Here is a 16637-nt window from a genome sequence, read left to right as displayed (position 1 = left end):
TGTGATGCCCCCACGAATTCAACCTTCATTCTGGAATCTGATGGACCATACTTAAATTATAACTCAACTACTCATTAGTTATATATCACTGGGAATTTCTAGAATCTATCCCCTGATGTTTTCTTTAAACCACAAGGATATTTTCTCCACTTCAAGCTGGTCTTGTATTTTATTTAGTTTCCCGTAAGTGCAATTTTTTTTTTGCACATTGTAATTATTCAACTGTAAGTACTCTTTCATTGGGGTCCTCTATGGTTAAATTCATGCTGCTACAATGACCCAGCCTTTCCCAAACCATTCCTTGAGGCATCCAGAATGGATTTAGCAGAGGGTTATAGTTCCTCTTTGAAATATGCTACTTGGAGATCCCAATTTCATTTTGACCCCTTCCAATTCGATAATTATAGTCTGTGATATTTTGTGTTTAAAACCTAAATGATTGTTTGCTTAGAATTGGAAGAACAAATTTGGAGGCCAGCTTAAAGCATTTAAAGGTTTAGCCTCCCCTGGAAAAAAATGCATTCTTTGTCTTGCATCAACATGTTAGTCAAGTCTAAAGTTCCTGCACAAACAGAACATGCTTCAGAAGGAATTATGAGGACATAAAGGGTGCAGAATTTTAAGTGGAATATGCTCTGTGGAGTCATTTATGTGGAGTGGCACAGAGCTTTAAGACTAACAAAGCCTCACAAAGAAAAAAACACTGCTATTCCTGCAGTGGGGAGGAAAACTGAGTCTTAACTCGATGCGCTGGAAATGTGTGTACTGTGAACTGAAAAATTGGGGTAATATTTGCAAAGTTCTATTTTCATAATATTTTATAACCCAAATTCATCTTCAATAAAAATGGACTTCCTATCTTGTTTTATGATCTTTCTGGAGTAATTTTGAGCAGTAAGTTATGGCTTTCCAAAGCATACTTTAATCGGTTTGTATATTGCATTTAAATTCTACATGCGATTATTAAAAATTATATTTGCACAAGGAAGACTGTCATGTCACTGTTCTTCTATCCCTTAAGGTTGGTATTGGAGTTAAATTTGCGATCAGGAGTTTGGGCTCTGCTGCAGACTGGGAGGCTTTGCAGGGATCACGTTATCTCTCCAAGCCAATCTCATTATCATGAGAAGGAAGTAATACACACTTCACAGGGTTCATGCAGAGAGGAGAAAACTGTTTGCAGATGTCTTTGCCCAACACAAAATCCTATTCAATGATTAATCCTCTTTCTGGCAGCGTAGCATTTGCAACGCTGAACTGCAATCTTGAAGACATGTGGTTCAAGGCCACCAGCTGCTCCGTGGGAGGATGGGCATTCTCCTGTGTGATTAACTGCCTCTGGGTCGGCTATGGGTCTGTTCCAACTTGATGGTACAAAACCACAGCTCTTAGCAGCCAGCATGATCCTTAGAAGTGAGATGAGTGCTACTTCGCCTTACCTATTTGGGTGTGTTTTCAGGAGGAGTCTGGCCTCTAGATAAGGACAGCATACTTGGTAAAGTCAAAGTCAGTGAATAAGATGACCCACAAAAAGACTAATACAGTGGCTGCCGCAGTGAGCTCAAACAGCAGTGTGAAGGTGGATGGCCAGGCAGCATTTCATTCGGATCCACACAGGGATGCTATGAGTTGCAATAGACTCAAAGGCATCTGTTGCTAACAGTGACTCGGTTTTTGATTGGTTTGTGTTGGTGGTTGCTTTGATAGGCATATGAATGTATATTCACATCATACCTTTTCCCAAGCAAAGACCTAACGAGTCCTGGTGGTCAAGTGTGGTTAAGTGGCTGCTGAGGCCAAAGGCTAGTGGTTTGATCTCACCAGTCTCTCTGTAGGAGAAAGGTGGACAATGTCTGCCTTGGAAGATGGCAGCCGGGACTTGAAATCGAGTCAACAAAGCAGATTGACAGTGACTACAACAGTGGGGTCTAGGGTGGCAGAGAGTAAGATGGCACAGGATTCCAGTCTGTTATTCATAGTGTCTCAATGAGTCGACTCAACGCACCTAACCACAAAATAACCTCCCCTGGAAAACAGCAACCAACTCAAGTTAGAACACCTAAGAACAAGTTAGTTCTGACGTGCCAACATTGAGCATTGTAGTATAAGTGGTACAAAAGGACTCTCCTTTGCGTGAAGTTCCTGGACAAATACATAGGCCCAAAAAGTAGAGGTTACCAGAGTCTGGAGGCATTGCAGGATTCAATGTGTTAGGCTACTAACCAAAAGTTTTGAATCCACCACCTATGCTGTTGGAGGGAGAAAACCAGGCATTCTCCTCCCTTTAAAGAGCCACAGTCTCAGAAACCCAATGGCGGCTCTCCTTGAGTCAGAATCCAGTCCAATCCAGCAGGTTTTGGTTTAGGGGCAGACAGGAGGTAGGCGGCATTGCTCTGTGGCTCAGAGCTGTTTGGGGCAATGGAAAGTTTAGGCAATATTGATGACAATCATTGCACACCATGGTGAACGTAACACACTGAAGTGTATGCTTTAAAATGGTTCAAACAGCCTGTTTCATGTTCTTTCTCTCTTGTCACAATAATTTTTACAAACCACAACAACAGTAACGCTAGGTGTTAGACCTACACTCCGGCCTTCCACAAGTTCTTTTAAAGGCAACGTCCTAAACCCAGGAAGTTGCTTTGAAAGAATTGAAAGATAATTATGCAAATTCACAAGTCCTTGGATTTCTTTCCTGAAACCATCAAATGATGCTGAGGTACATGGGCTCAGGAGGGTTATTATGGGAATGGATGCCATTATCTGTCATTTCACCCATCACAAAATGCACTAGCAATTATTGACTTGCAAAGAGAGCGAACCAAGATGATGGCATTGCATTAGCTGCTACAGGCCCAGGGAGGCTGAGTAACTCTTACTTTGCTCAAATAAGGCACTGAAGTCCTGGGTTCTTGAGGTTTCTTCACCTTCCTCTCTCCCAAACCCACGCAGTATTTATTACTCACTTTTTTGGAATAAGAACTCCTTTGATTTTTAATAGCCCGAAAGACAAAACGTAAGACCCTCTGCTTGAATTGACTCCCTAAGATGCTCAGATGATGTGTGCTTGGCCACGGGGTCTGCTGGCAAATACCAGCTGTCAACTCACAGTTGTGTTGCAGTGGCCAGTTGTGGAGCCTGCCAGGATAAAGGTGATTTTACTTAAATTGCACAAATCCCTTTGTGCTGGAACCAACCCCTTCGCAGGCCGACTCAAAGCTGAGCCGTTCTGGCGCATTTCGAGTTAATCAGGTTACCGGGATTCCTAGTTAACCTCTCTCACCTGGAATGCGATGCATGTTTACCTATATAAGGAAACCTGTTCAGCTGACCTGAGTTTGGCGGATTTTCGCGCTGTGAGGCATGTAAGCACACACCCTAGCGAGGGGGAGGATTGGGGAGCTGGACAGAGCACAGCTTCTCCAGCGCCCCGCCACTCAGCTGATCCAGAGGCCAGCGGCACTAGCAGTGCGCCCCGCAGCCCAGCCCGGCACCTCCACGTCTGCCGCTTCCCGCTCACAGTCCAAGAAACCGAGAGCGTGAACTGGGAAAAATGGGGAAGCCGGTGAGTCCTTGCGATTCCTCTCTGCTTTCTCCTGCCTCGCGGCTGCCTCGCGCCCTGCTCTCACCCGGGAGCAGGGGCAGAGGCGGCGCTCAGCGCTACCCCCAGCACCCCCCTGCCCGGCACAGGGCTCTGCAAACACCGTGTGCGCCTGTTCGAGCACCTTAGCCTGGGGAAGGCTCTTACTGGGGAATCCGAGCTAGAACTTCCAAGTGAGCAAACTTTTCTCAGCCTTGCTGCACTCTCAAAACCTGGTGGGAATGCACCTGGGGTTGCTGTGAGGAGAAGGCGACGTCCTAGTGGGGTCCGGTCCTCGGGAGCGTGGCTTGTCCCTGAAAAGTCTCCGCGTGTCTAGGTTTTTTCATTCAGAGTTGCTGCCGCCGCGCAGTCGGAAAGGGGAAACAAACCCCTTCAGAGTCACTTGGGCGCGGGGAGCCACTTGGGCGCGGGGAGGCCGGGCTGTGCGCTTTGTTCCCGGCGGTGCCGAGGCTCGTGCGTGCGTGTGGACACGGGTCGCGCGGCGGTTTATGTAGGCAGTGAGAAGGCGCTGAGGGCCCAGGAGTTGCCATTTCGCTTGATGCCCCACGTATTCGCAACTCACAACCTGAATGTAATTAAATATGGAAATGTGAAAGTGTTTAACAGGTTTGCCCGAGGACTTGGAGTTCTACCTGGAAACAGGCGATTATAAGAGACAAGGAGGAGGGCAGCTATTCCGTTTGTGTTTTGGGGCGTCTAAGTGCACCTCATGGAAAGAAAGGGATGTTTTCAAAATAGCAGAGGTGATTTGGAAACAATTTTTTTTTAAAAAAAACAAAACGGTTTATATGGTGTTCTTCGTAGAGTTAGCCTGGGTAGTTGTGTTTGAATAATTTCGGTGTTCCTCTATCAAAGAAATATAGCTGGTGTCCGTCAGAAACATCAGTTTAAACCTGAGAGGTTTGGAGGATAGATAGGTTTGTGCTACAAGTGGCAGAATTGTCCTCTTTCAGATCTTTGACACCAAGATTTAGGGGGGAAATTAAATAAAAAAATAATCTTGGTCAACAAGCAAAATCTAGAGAGTGACCTTTTTACACTTGATCTTAGCCGAAAGGCCGAGAAGCGATGAGAGTGACTTTAAAAAAAAAAAATTGCAAGCCAGAATCCACTGCCCGGTGAGAGACAGTTGATTAACACGGAGATTGATAAGTGCACCAAAGCTGTGGCCCACTTTTTAAATAAATGGTCTTTGACTGTAAAAGCCAAACTATTCATGATAGCACCGTGTTAAGTGCTACCTCACAGTAGACACTTTAGTCAACAAAACTCTTCAGCTCAGCAGCAGCCCCGACAGAAGGGACAGTGCAAATGTTTGGAAGCTTGTTATCACCTAGGTGCTGGGCAGAAAAACCCAGGTCCAGAGTGCTGTTTCCGTGGGCATCAGTAACCCAGGCTACACACAGCGCTATTTTCCAATATGCAGTTAACAACAGATGTTTAATACTAGTTGTCTCACCCGCCGATGAGATGGCCCCGAGCCAGCTGAACAAGCACGCCTGCCGCTTTTCCTGTGAGTTGATATGTACACAGTTATTATACACTAATTACATTAACAGCCGAGGGACTATATCACCAGAAAGACAGATGAGTCTCTTGGGGCTGGGAGGGTGAGGGCTCCCCATAGGATTTGGGATCCTGTGTTTAGAAGACTCCTTCAGTGGTGGATGAAATCCCGCAGATAAGTGGATGGGTGGCTGGTCCTGAATCTTCTCCCTCGGGCTGCCTGACAGCTCTTGGAGGGGGTGGGCATAGCGAGGCTGGAGATGATCATAATAGTGATGATTATTTTTCAACCCACAGTGTTCATAGATTTCCAGGAGGATTCATTCTTGAATATGAAAGCCATTTCAGTGTCTGACCAAATACCCTAGGAAGTCAGGATGCTTGTGTGGGGGCGTTGACCCCTTTTTTGTCACTTGGTACTACTGTTGCCTGCAGGGTTTAGCCATTCAGCAGGCTTCTGAGGACTTCACAATATCCTGGTTCAAGGAAATTGGAAAGCTTTGGAATAGACCAAAGAGAGCAGGTCTTCTCAGAGCCTTAATGTGTTAATAATATGGTTTTGTAGCCTCCTGAAAGGTATGTTGTTTTGGGGTGCTGTCAAGTAGATTCTGACTGATATGCACCCCCCTGTGGCAGAGTAGAATCTCCCCATAGGATTTTCTTAACTATAATCTTACAGGTTGCTATGAGTCGCCGACGACTGTACGGCACTTAACAACAACATAATCTTATGGGAAGGGAACAGATTACCAGGTGCTTCTTACTCATAAGCTCGGGGATTTGGGCTGCTGAGCTTAAAGTGAACAACAGAGTACTTAACCACTGTGCCAACAGGAGTCCTTGTATGCATACAAGCCATAGTATGTGACAAGGGCACTATGTTGTGTGAAAACACACATATTGGTCATATTTTGGCAGGTCACCTCACAGAACTTTTAAGACAGCACTCGCACGTGGATGGACCCTGATGCACTGGTGTTGCAAGCGTATCATTAAAGTGTGTGTGTGTGTAGGTGGACATACACCCCCCCCCCCCCGAGTTTGGCTCTTAATCCCATGGCTTCTCCTAGTTAGCCCAGCAGTGTGTGTAGATAGGGTCAATTTCTAGGTCTGTCCTAACTTGTTAAATTTCAGAACCTCCTTTGACAGCTCAGGCCCAAGATCTAGATCCACCAAGTTAAAGTTCCATAGCTTTGTGTCAAGCTTGCCCTTGGGGCTCAATGTAAAGAAAACTAGTCCCCTCCCTTTTAAAGTGTCCTTCATACTTTCATGAGTGCCAGATTCCCTGTGTGCCGTTCAGTGTATCCCCTTTATGCCACAAAGTTCAAGAGGCGATCCAGTGTGTGTGTGCGTGTGTTTGTTGGTCTGATTTTTACTATCTCCTGGAATGCTGATGACAAAATATCCCTTCTGGGATCCTTGTTGATGCTTGTGGGTTGGTGGTGGCTTTAGTTCTTATGACTCTGACTCATGGTGACCCCCTTCACAGCAGAACGATTCACTGCTTGCCCCTGTAGCAAACAGTATTCATTTGTGATCTAGAGGGTTTTCACTGGCTAATTTTTAGGACTAAATCTCCAGGCCTTCCTTCCTAGTCTTAAAGCTCTCCTAAAACCTGCTTACCGTGGGTGACCCCGCTGGCATTTGAAATACCAGAAAAACGACTTTCAGCATCCAGAAGTTCACAGCTGCCAGGAGTAAAGCCAATTGACAGGCAGGTAGTAGTTTTAAAGTAGCTACTTAAGCTTCCCTTTCGGAAACTGGTCAGAGGGCTTGGCTGGGATTTTCTTGCCATTAGTATGACCTAGTCCAGGGGCAGGCAGTGACAGGGGCAGGAAGTCTGTCTTTGGACACAGTACCAAGTATGTATAGAGCATCCCTACCCCAAACGAACTTTCTCTGCAGACTATTTGACATCAGTTACCTTTTCAAAACCATTTGCATTGTTCCTCTTAACATTCATTCGGTAATATTTATCGAGTACCTTTTGAAGTACTTCAGTAAGTACTCCGCAGGAAGTAAAGAAATATATATGACAGATGCATTTAAACCAAGTCTTCATCTACCCGATGATGATCTGTCTGCAAAGACAAATCTCATTACCTGAATGGAGTGCTGCCTGTGAAGTACGGGGGTCCTGCAAACCCACGTGACCACTCATTTTGTGCTGATTGGTGGGGAGATGCATTCTTTGAGAACGCCAGTGATAGAGTAACAAATGAGTTGTTTATGCTTTTAGTGACCTGATGATCTCCTTGTCAGAGGATGCCATATAAATACTCACGTGAGTTCATGGCGTAGAGAGGCTTGCAAGCCCAGAAACACCGTCACCACCGTACCACCCGTTTCCCCTCAGAACACCTATAAGTGACAGAGAGCCAGAGTAAAGGTGAACAGTGTCTCTATTTTGTTAAGGCAATTTTCAAAACCACTCTCGGATTATTGGGGATTCCTACATGACGAGAGATGAGAAATTTCCAGTGTACTGGGTAACTCGAGAGTTTTTAATCACTACTTGTGAGCAGTGTGGATTATTAAGGTATAAATACCAGTTTGAACCCTCCGCTGCTTCGAGGAAGAAAGCTGAGCAGTCTGCCTCTGTGGGCAGCTCTGCTCTATCCTAAAAGGTTGCTGTCACAATGACAGTGGGTTCCTGGTGGCCTACCTGTAGCAATTCTCACAAAGATGACAAGAGCAACAACCTTCATTACTTCCAACACTTCTTATTACTCTAAAGCTCATTGCTGTTATGTCGGGACTGCTTCGAATCTGACCCTGCAGTGGGTGGCCGAGGCCCTAAATCGCACCTAAGGAGAGGGCCCATTTTGCTGCCCCAGTGGATTCAAACTACCAGAGACACACGGCTGCACTCACTTCTGTCAAATCAGCCCCAACGTACAGCGCCCCATCAAAAGCAGAAAGAAGCCCTGCCCGGGTACTGGACGTCCTCGCCCAGCGCACCGTGTTTGAGTCCTTGCCGCAGCCATAGTGCCAAGCCACCTCCCTTGAGTGTCTTCCTCTCTGTCACCGACCCTCCACCCGGCATGATCTTCTTTTCCAGACACTGGTCCCTGCCTGATAACATGGCCCACATACTTAGAATTGTCATCATTATGTGCTATAGAATTAGGAACCATTGGTTAATCATGACTTTGTATCAATAGGATCTGGAAAGTCTCCAGGACATTGACAAACGCAGCCTTGAATATCTTTTTATTTGGGGGCAGAAAAAGTTAGCTAGTGAGGTGATAGATAGAATTAAGATTCTTAGTTAAATGTAAAAGTACATTTCCATTTTTTAAATTAATTTCTTGCAAGCACGAATCAGACAACCGTCTGTGAATGAATCTTTCTGAGAAATTGAATTTATAAATGCCAAGGTTTTGTTTATTTTGTATTTAAAGGGGAAAATGCGAATGGGTAGCAGTGCTTTGTGGACTAACGTGTCCTCTGACGTGAATAGTACTTGGTGGTAGACGCTTCCTCCAGCGTGGCCCTGGCTGGCTGTCCTGTGTGTGTACTCATGCACTCTAGTGAGTTGCTCTTCACTTGTCTAAACTTGAGACAAATGAAATTAAGCAGAACCTTCTCAATTTGACAGTCTGGAGTTGTAACACGTGATGGAATTGGAATTTCGGTCAAAGAGCTTGAGCCAGGAAATGCTGCATTATTTATAGGTATTGTTCCCTGAAATGGGTCTTGGTTACTTAAACCAAAATTATGTTCCCCCCTGAGTACCTAATTGTGCAGCTATTTAAATTGACATACTCATCATGTGTTGCCTCGGGGAACCAAACTGTATATAAACTATAAGAGACAGAATAACGAGGTTCCTTGAACCAATATCCTTGGCTTCAAGTTAGGAAGCCTGGCCTGAATTGTTTCCTCAGTTTCTTCCAGAGCAGAGTGTTTGGGCAAGTCACCCTGAACTTCATGGAGGAGTCAAGTTCTTCGTCTATCAGTGGAGACACAAAGACAGATGTCCTTGGGCAATTGGGAGTGTTGGAAATGGTCCTGTGTGGGAAAGCACTTGGCACAGAGCTAGGCGCGGGGCCAATTGAGAAACACGAGCTGGCCCTGAAATGGGTGGGGGTGAGCAAGATGTCTTCCAGTAAACAAGGGGTAGAAGGAAGAGACCCATCCACACCTGGTGGCCCTCAGCTGCATCCAGTCTGTGCTTCATTCAGCCCAGGCAGTGGCTGAGACTGCCTTTCCGTGCCGCCTCGCCTCCCTCCTGGTGCCCTTGCCCAGATCCTCTTGGCTCTTGTGTTACCTGATTGTCCCCTGTTGGGTTTTGGGTGTTAAACTCTACTTCCTAAGGCTCTTTCCTTCTGAAACAGTTTGTGTTTTCTCAAGTTTGAGTGTCTTCCACCTTTGAAGGGCTAATTCCAAAAGTCAAACAAATGTTTTGTAAAGACAACAAACATAAAATGCTCACCTCAGACTTACGGATTTGACATCTTCAAAGTTTTAATGGCTTAGAGAGTGTGTTGCTTGTTGACAGAAAAATAGGAAGTTTCTCTGGTTGCAGGGAGACTTGAAGGTGGTCCCCTCTAAGAGTGTTAAGCCCCTTAGTCACATCTTGGCCTTGACTCTTTCTTCTTTCTGTCCCATCCGCCATACTCTACCTCCATGGAAGTTCACATTTAACCTAATATGGCTGGAGAGGTGGAGAATATGTGTCCCCCGGGTTGACATGCAGTGGCCAGAATTTCCCTCCTGGCTGAGGCAAGTGGAGACCATATGTTGTTGGCGTGAAGAGAAGCCAGTGACTTGACTGAAAATACAGATCAAGCGTCTACTCCTTACTTGTTTTCATTGACCCTCACATGCCATCTATCGTAAGATACAACACTAACAAAGAAAGGGAAAAGACACTTAGAAAATTAGACTATAATCCAATGTCTGTGTAACATTTGAATGATTTCTGTGACATTGATTGAAAGAACTCTTTTAGTCTTATTTAGATAGATCTTTTAAAAAATAAATATAAATGTAAATATAAATATAACTATAAACATAAAGGGAAGGGTGTATGCCAGGGATGTGTCCTATCTCCATACCTTTTCAACCTGTATGCAGAACAGATTATCCGGGAGGCTGGGCTCTATGAGGAGAAATGTGGGGTCAGGATTGGTGGAAGATCTATCAATAATCTGCGATATGCAGATGATACAACCCTGCTTGCTGAAACGGAGGAGGACCTCATGCACTTGCTGCAGAAGGTCAAGAACTGCAGCCTCCAATATGGATTGAGGCTCAATGTCAAGAAGACAAAGATTCTCACCACTGGGCCAATTGGCAGCATCAGGATGGATGGTGAAGAGATTGAGATTGTCCACAGCTTCTGTTTTCTTGGCTCCACAGTCAACACTCTTGGCACCAGCAGCCAGGAAATGAGAAGATGTATTGCCATGGGAAAGTCTGCTGTTAGGGACCTCTCCAAAGTACTGAAGAGCAACGGTGTCTCTTTGGAGACCAAGGTGCATCTCATACAGGCCATGGTCTTTGCTGTCACTTGTTATGCATCAGAGAGTTGGACAATGACTAAGGTGGATAGAAAGAGAATTGATGCCTTTGAGCTTTGGTGCTGGAGAAGAGTATTGAGGGTACCATGGACTGCTAGGAAAACAAATAGATTCATCCTGGAAAGGGTCAAACTGGGCTGCTCCTTGGAGGCAAGGATTTTGAGGCTCCGTCTGACATACTTTGGACCTGTTGCAAGGAGGGACAGGTCCTTGGAGAGGGACATCATGCTTGGTAGGGTGGAGGGACAGCGCAGAAGTGGAAGGCCCCCTATGAGGTGGATTGATTCAGTGATTGGGGTAATCGGGATGGGAGTGTCAGAGATAGAGCGATTGGCACAAGACAGCACAGAGTTTAGGGCTGTTGTACATAGGGTCGCTATGAGTCGCAAGCGACTTGACGGCACATAACAACAACATACACACACACACATACATTATCTGCTTATGTGGAAGAAAGTATAGACAGGATAAGCTGGTTAAGATTCGGATTTTTCCAAATCCCTTTTCTACTGGGGTTTGTCCGTGTGTGCTCTTCTGTAGCACTGTGTGAAAGGCAGTGTTTCTTTTCATCCCATTGTCTCAGAGTTTCTTCCAGAAGGTAACACTCGGGACCATCCTCCTTCCTCAGATGAACTTCTGAGATGTAGCTTTTGTTCCTCCTGGAACCTCCCGCCAATTGACTGCACTTCTTGACAAAAGTTTTTAACCCTTCTGCCCCGGGACTAGGATGCATTAAGGACCAGCATGCATGGTGGGGTCCATGAGTGTGCTGGGGGCGGGGGCGGGGCGGGGTGTCCAGACATCTTTTAGGCAGTTCCGCCTGAGGCCTGAGCCAAATGCCTCTGGCCTAAGGGAAACTCTGCCTCCCTCCAGTTTCTTCGAAAGGCTTTGCTCAGTGTGTGCATTCTTGTTTCAAATAATTCACAAAGCTCCTTTGAAGTGATGATAGGAATCACAATGAACTGGGAGTATGAGATCCCAGTAAATGGGAAAGATAACATGATTGCAGTCTGAGCAGCCGCAAGGGAGAAGCACATCCCAATCCGGTGACGTTAAGATGTAAAGGAGTTCCTCCGGAGGATGCATGAAATGGAGTGCCTTGCTCCTGTGCCATCTCAGCAACAGAGAGGGAGTTGGTTGTCTTTGAAGATAGCAAGAGTGTCTTGTTGGAAATCAAATGATTACGGAAAACAAGCTCTGGCACCATATCTTGACCACTTGGGTGTGGATTTCCTTCCAGGGAAGATGAAGGCCGTCAGCGGGAGCTCCAGTGGCTTGGTGATAAGGAATTACTTTGCCAACTCCGAGGCCATGGTTCTTCTAATCCCCCAGTGGCTCTGTGGGGCAAAGATGGGCAGTCTCTTCCTGTGTGATTCACTGCCTCTGAAAATCCGCCAAGGGGCCACTGTGGGCCGGTTCCTACTCCGTGGTCGACAACAGCACGGCTGTAAAAGTGAAAGACCCTAGGCCAGAAGAATGAGATCAAGGTGAAGGCATGGCAAGGGAGTAAGAGAGACTTTCCCAGCTCTGGAAGGAGAGCAAAAGGATTTCTTGAAAACACAGCATTCAGATGGGGAACCATACATCTGCAAGCATGTGCAAAATGGCAGCGTGAGAGGCAGCTGTTTTGTGAGACTAGCTGGAGGCCGGGCTCAAGAGTTAACAGTGGAGCGGTGAGCAGTGGTGTGGGGGGTCCCACTGAGCCTGCCGCTGTGCCCCTGTGTACGATGGGGTGGAACACTGCGGGCTCCGCACCGCCTCACAGAGGCTGCTACGTGGAGTCTGCTGGTGCAGCCGCTGTGTCACTCCTTCTAAGGGTCTTTCTCCTCCTCACTGACCCTCGACCGAGAGTGAGATTCCTCTCCAGGGCCTGGGCGCTCCTGACAACACATCCAGAGTATGTAAGACAAAGCCTCGCCATCCTGGCCTCTGAAAAGCATTCTTTTTTACTCTTTCCAGAACACGTTTTGTTGATTCTGGTACATTCGGTATTCCACACCAATAAAATTTAAAGGCATCAAGTCTTCTCCACTCTTCCTCTTCCATTGTGCTGCTTCCCTTACTATATGAGGCAGTTGAAAATACCATGTTTTGGGTGAGAGATGCTTTAGTAAAGAAATGACGTAGTAGGAACCCTTCGGAAGAGCCATTTGAAGCCAAGGGACCAACATCGTTCTTCATGTGATGTCTTAACTGCTGCTCCTGTGGAGGTTAGTTGTGAAAATTCAAGTCAAAGAAAGAGCTGACACCTTCAGTCTTTTCTCTATTATGATAGTGCCTTGTTGGTTCAGTTTTGAGGATTCCTCCCCCTTGACATTCAAATGTAATCCATGTGAGTTTGAGTTGGAGTCAGCTGAATAGCAGCTGAAAACAGCAGCAGCAGCAGCAACAACAACAACATAGGTCTAATAGGTGATTTCTACATAACAACATAAGTGCTACTAGTTCTTGTTGCACCTAGAATCACTATCATTGAAGCAACACTGCATATCTTCCCATGTGCCTACGTGCAATACCTGTGTTCAAACCTGGGAGATTTGTATCCATCTGATAGTTCCCCTGTGCAGAGATAGGAAGCTCTAGTGGCCTACTGGGTAAGGAGTTGTGCCGCCAACTGTCCAGCTGTCGTGCAGGGAAAAGCTGGACAGTCTTTGTACTTCTTCAGACCCTCTTCACTTTCAGCAGGCAAAGTTGTGTCATCATGCAGGTTGTAGCTGGATCTTCCCCTAGTCCTGATGCCACATTCTTCTTCACAGAGTCCAGCTTCTTTATCTTCTTGGCATGCATATTGAAAGAACAGGTAAAAGGCTAGAACCCTGGCACACAACTGTTTTATAATTACCTTCAGCTTTTTTTTCTTTTTCTTTTGCACCACAAATTGATTAATTGTGGTAAATTACTAAGGACATAAAGAGCTTTGTTGCTGTAGTGGGTGATGTGCTGGGCTGCTGGCAGAGAAGTGAGTAGTTTGAGTCTACCAGTTACTCTTAGGAGGAAGGTGAGATAGTTTATTCCCATTGTGGTGGTGATGGTGTTATGTGCCATCTAGTCGTCTGCGACTCCTAGCAATATGTTCCCAGTACCCCTTGGAAACCTGAGGGAGGGTCGACAGTTGCTGGGAAAGCTATTGTGGTTTGGTTATTAAGGACATGCCCAGGTAATTTATTTGTGTGAGCACTTTTCTGCATACTTGTTAATCTGTTTGCTACTACAAGCAAGCTGCCTCTCCTTTGTTTACCCACCAACAGCCATGGGTCACCTTCTTAGAAGCAGAGCCTAGATGTAAGCCATGTTGGTTATGTCAAACACCCCAGAATTTGGAGTATCCTTGGACATTCTTTGAAAACTTCTTACACTATGGGTGGTGGTGGTGGTGGTGGGTAGGTGCCATGTATCAACTATGCCTCATAGCGACCCCATGAGCCTTGCCCGAGCCTGTAACATCTTGGTTCTCTGTTACGCTTAAGCCCCTTCTTACGGACACCATTGTCAGTCCATATTGGCTGTAGTAGCAGCCTTCATCGAAGCTTCCTAAGGCATCCTGATAACCTGCTGGAATCGCTGCCTTGACTACCCACAGGGGAGACAGTCTTTAGTTTCAGGCTTGGATCTGTGCACTGATAACAGCAAGAAGAGAAGAGTGGAAGACTGGACCCTGGAACAGCCATTTTACTCTGGTCAAGTGTCCTCTAATTTGACTCCATGACGGGAAACAGGAAAATAAGGGTAAGTCCAAACTTGACTGACCTGTACTGACCCAGTGCGTGCTCTGAGCCAGGCTTCGCGCTGCGAGCTGAGGCTCTAAGCAGGTAACAGTCCACCGTGGGAGACAAACGTAGATGAAACAGCACACATGAGTGAGGGATGCTGGAGGCAGCTTCTCCAAGAAACGGATGCGTGAGAGCAAGCTACTAGGTGAAGTTGGGAGTCCTTGTGTGCGGAGGGGTAAGGAGGAGTCAGGTTGTACCAGGAAGGGGTACCATTTGTCTCTTGACCAGGCTACAATGGAAGCTACCCTGACACGGAATGTGGTTGTCTGAGTGAAAGTGGATGGACACATGTTGACAACTTGTGCTAATATTATGGTGGCCAAGATGGAGGGCAGTGGATGGCTAACACAGATTTCAGAGGTGAACTGGACAGGAGTGCATGGTGAGGGGACCCTGGAGGATGGTAGGGAGAAGTAAGTTCATGGAACAAGAGAGGTAGTGCTGGCAGCCAGCAATGCTGGGAGCAAAGGGAGTTGACGTGGTTTAGGTGAAGGGAGAGGAGTGGTGAGTATCTGTGGCCTGGTGCAGTGGGAAGTGTGTTCAGGCTTTGGTTCAAGTCCTACTTCATCTGTTCACTACTTGTATGATGCAAATTGCTCTGATCTGTAGTTCCCTCTACCTATAAGGCTGTGATTGTTGGCAGCCATCTGATAGGGTGGGTAGGAGAGACCATGGAAGTGTGTCAAATGAAAGTCACTGCCTATATGTTTGAACAGCCTGGAAACCGGAGGCAGCTCTGGTGGCGTAGTGGTAAGGAGCAGTGCTGCCATCCAAAAGGCACCAGTTGCTCCGTGAGCGAAGGTTGACTGCCTCTGAAAACCCAGTGGAGGCTCAGCTCTGAGTGGACTCCAGATTGATGGCACATGACAACAACAGATAAGAGATAGCTCTGAGGACCTCGTGCTAAGGAGCAGCACTGCCAACCTGAAGACTCACGCTTTGAATCCACCAAATGCTTTGCAAGAGAATGATGAGCAATTTCTTCTCGTGCAACTTGCTGCCTCTGAAAACCCACTGGAGGCAGCTATTATTGCTGTTTCTTGGTGACCCCAAATTAAGAGAGTGGCCCCGTGGGTCTGAGTAGAAGCCCCTCTAAGGGTCCCTAGGCTAGAACTATGAGAAGGATCTTTTCTCCTGCAGAGTCACTGAGTGTTTTGAACTTCTGACCTTCTGGTTAACAGCTGAGTGCTTACCCGCTGTACCACTAGAGCTCTTGACTTACTAGCCCACAGACTCAGCAGCAAGGAAGCCCAGAGGGAAAAGAGCTATTTCCAATAACTTCCTGTGGGGGCAGGGTGGTGTGTGAGTGTCTTGACAGCCCAGATCTCAGCACTGTAAGTTTGCCTAAGTGACGTTTCCTCCTTGTTGATAATGTGCAGGACAGCCATTAACCTCACTTGTCTGGTGAATTCCTTCAATTTCATTCCACTTCCCCCTGCTCCCCCCACCCGCCTGCCGAGGAATCCAGAGAGGTCCAGGCTGCACTGCCTGCCCCAGCTGCAGTCCCTTATCTCTTGTAAGAGGACTAGAGGATTTAGGAAAAAGTAACCAGAGTGTTTGCATTTGCAGATGAGCCTGCACTGTTAGCTTCACTCTCCCTCTTGGGCCGGCAGAAAGGGTTTTTCATTCTGTTTTCCTTGCATCAGTTTGTGAGAACATTTTCTACAGCACGTATAATTCCACTGCCCTCAGGTGACCTCCACAAATTCCTTCCTGGCTTCCAAATATTCTCCTATTAAAAGGAGCCGTTGGGCTGTGAGGGCTGAGCCGTGGGAGGGTTCCGGAAGCCTTGGAATGCACAGGTGAGGGAGGGAGGGGTTAAGCCCCTGGAATCCAGGTATTCACTTCGCTCTGCAGATGTCCTGGCATCCTGTATGGATCCGTATCACGACCCGCATCCCGCTGCCTTTGCCTTCGCTTTGTTCTTGGCACAGGTCTTTTTATTGGAGACTTGAATTGTTTGAGTATGAGTTGGAGGGTAGTGGTAGGTACAGCAGAGTGACCCCAGCTCGTGTGCAGCCAGCCCGGTGACAGCCCCAGAATTTGGTGCCGATTGGACCATTGTGAGTTTTCATTGGCTGAACTGTGGAAGTAGATGACCAAGCTAGTCCGCCTGTCTTAGTCTGGAAGCTCGGCTGAGACTTGTTCAGGAGCACAGCAACATGCAGACTTCAGCTGACAGGCGGGGAATGGCTTCCCATTTGTACAAAGTGCGCTTGCTGGGAATCACAC

General features: G+C 46.8%; 1 pseudogene; it reads left to right on the top strand.

The window, feature by feature from the left end:
- The first annotated feature begins 3293 nt into the window (after nt 1-3293).
- The window catches only part of LOC102849375, a 29567-nt pseudogene continuing 16223 nt past the window's right edge, over nt 3294-16637 (top strand).

This window comes from Elephantulus edwardii, unplaced genomic scaffold, assembly GCF_000299155.1.
Source record: "Elephantulus edwardii isolate Elephantulus edwardi_28Jun2011 unplaced genomic scaffold, EleEdw1.0 scaffold00115, whole genome shotgun sequence".
In the NCBI taxonomy this organism is placed as follows: domain Eukaryota; kingdom Metazoa; phylum Chordata; class Mammalia; order Macroscelidea; family Macroscelididae; genus Elephantulus; species Elephantulus edwardii.
This window is presented reverse-complemented; position numbering and strand designations above follow the sequence as displayed.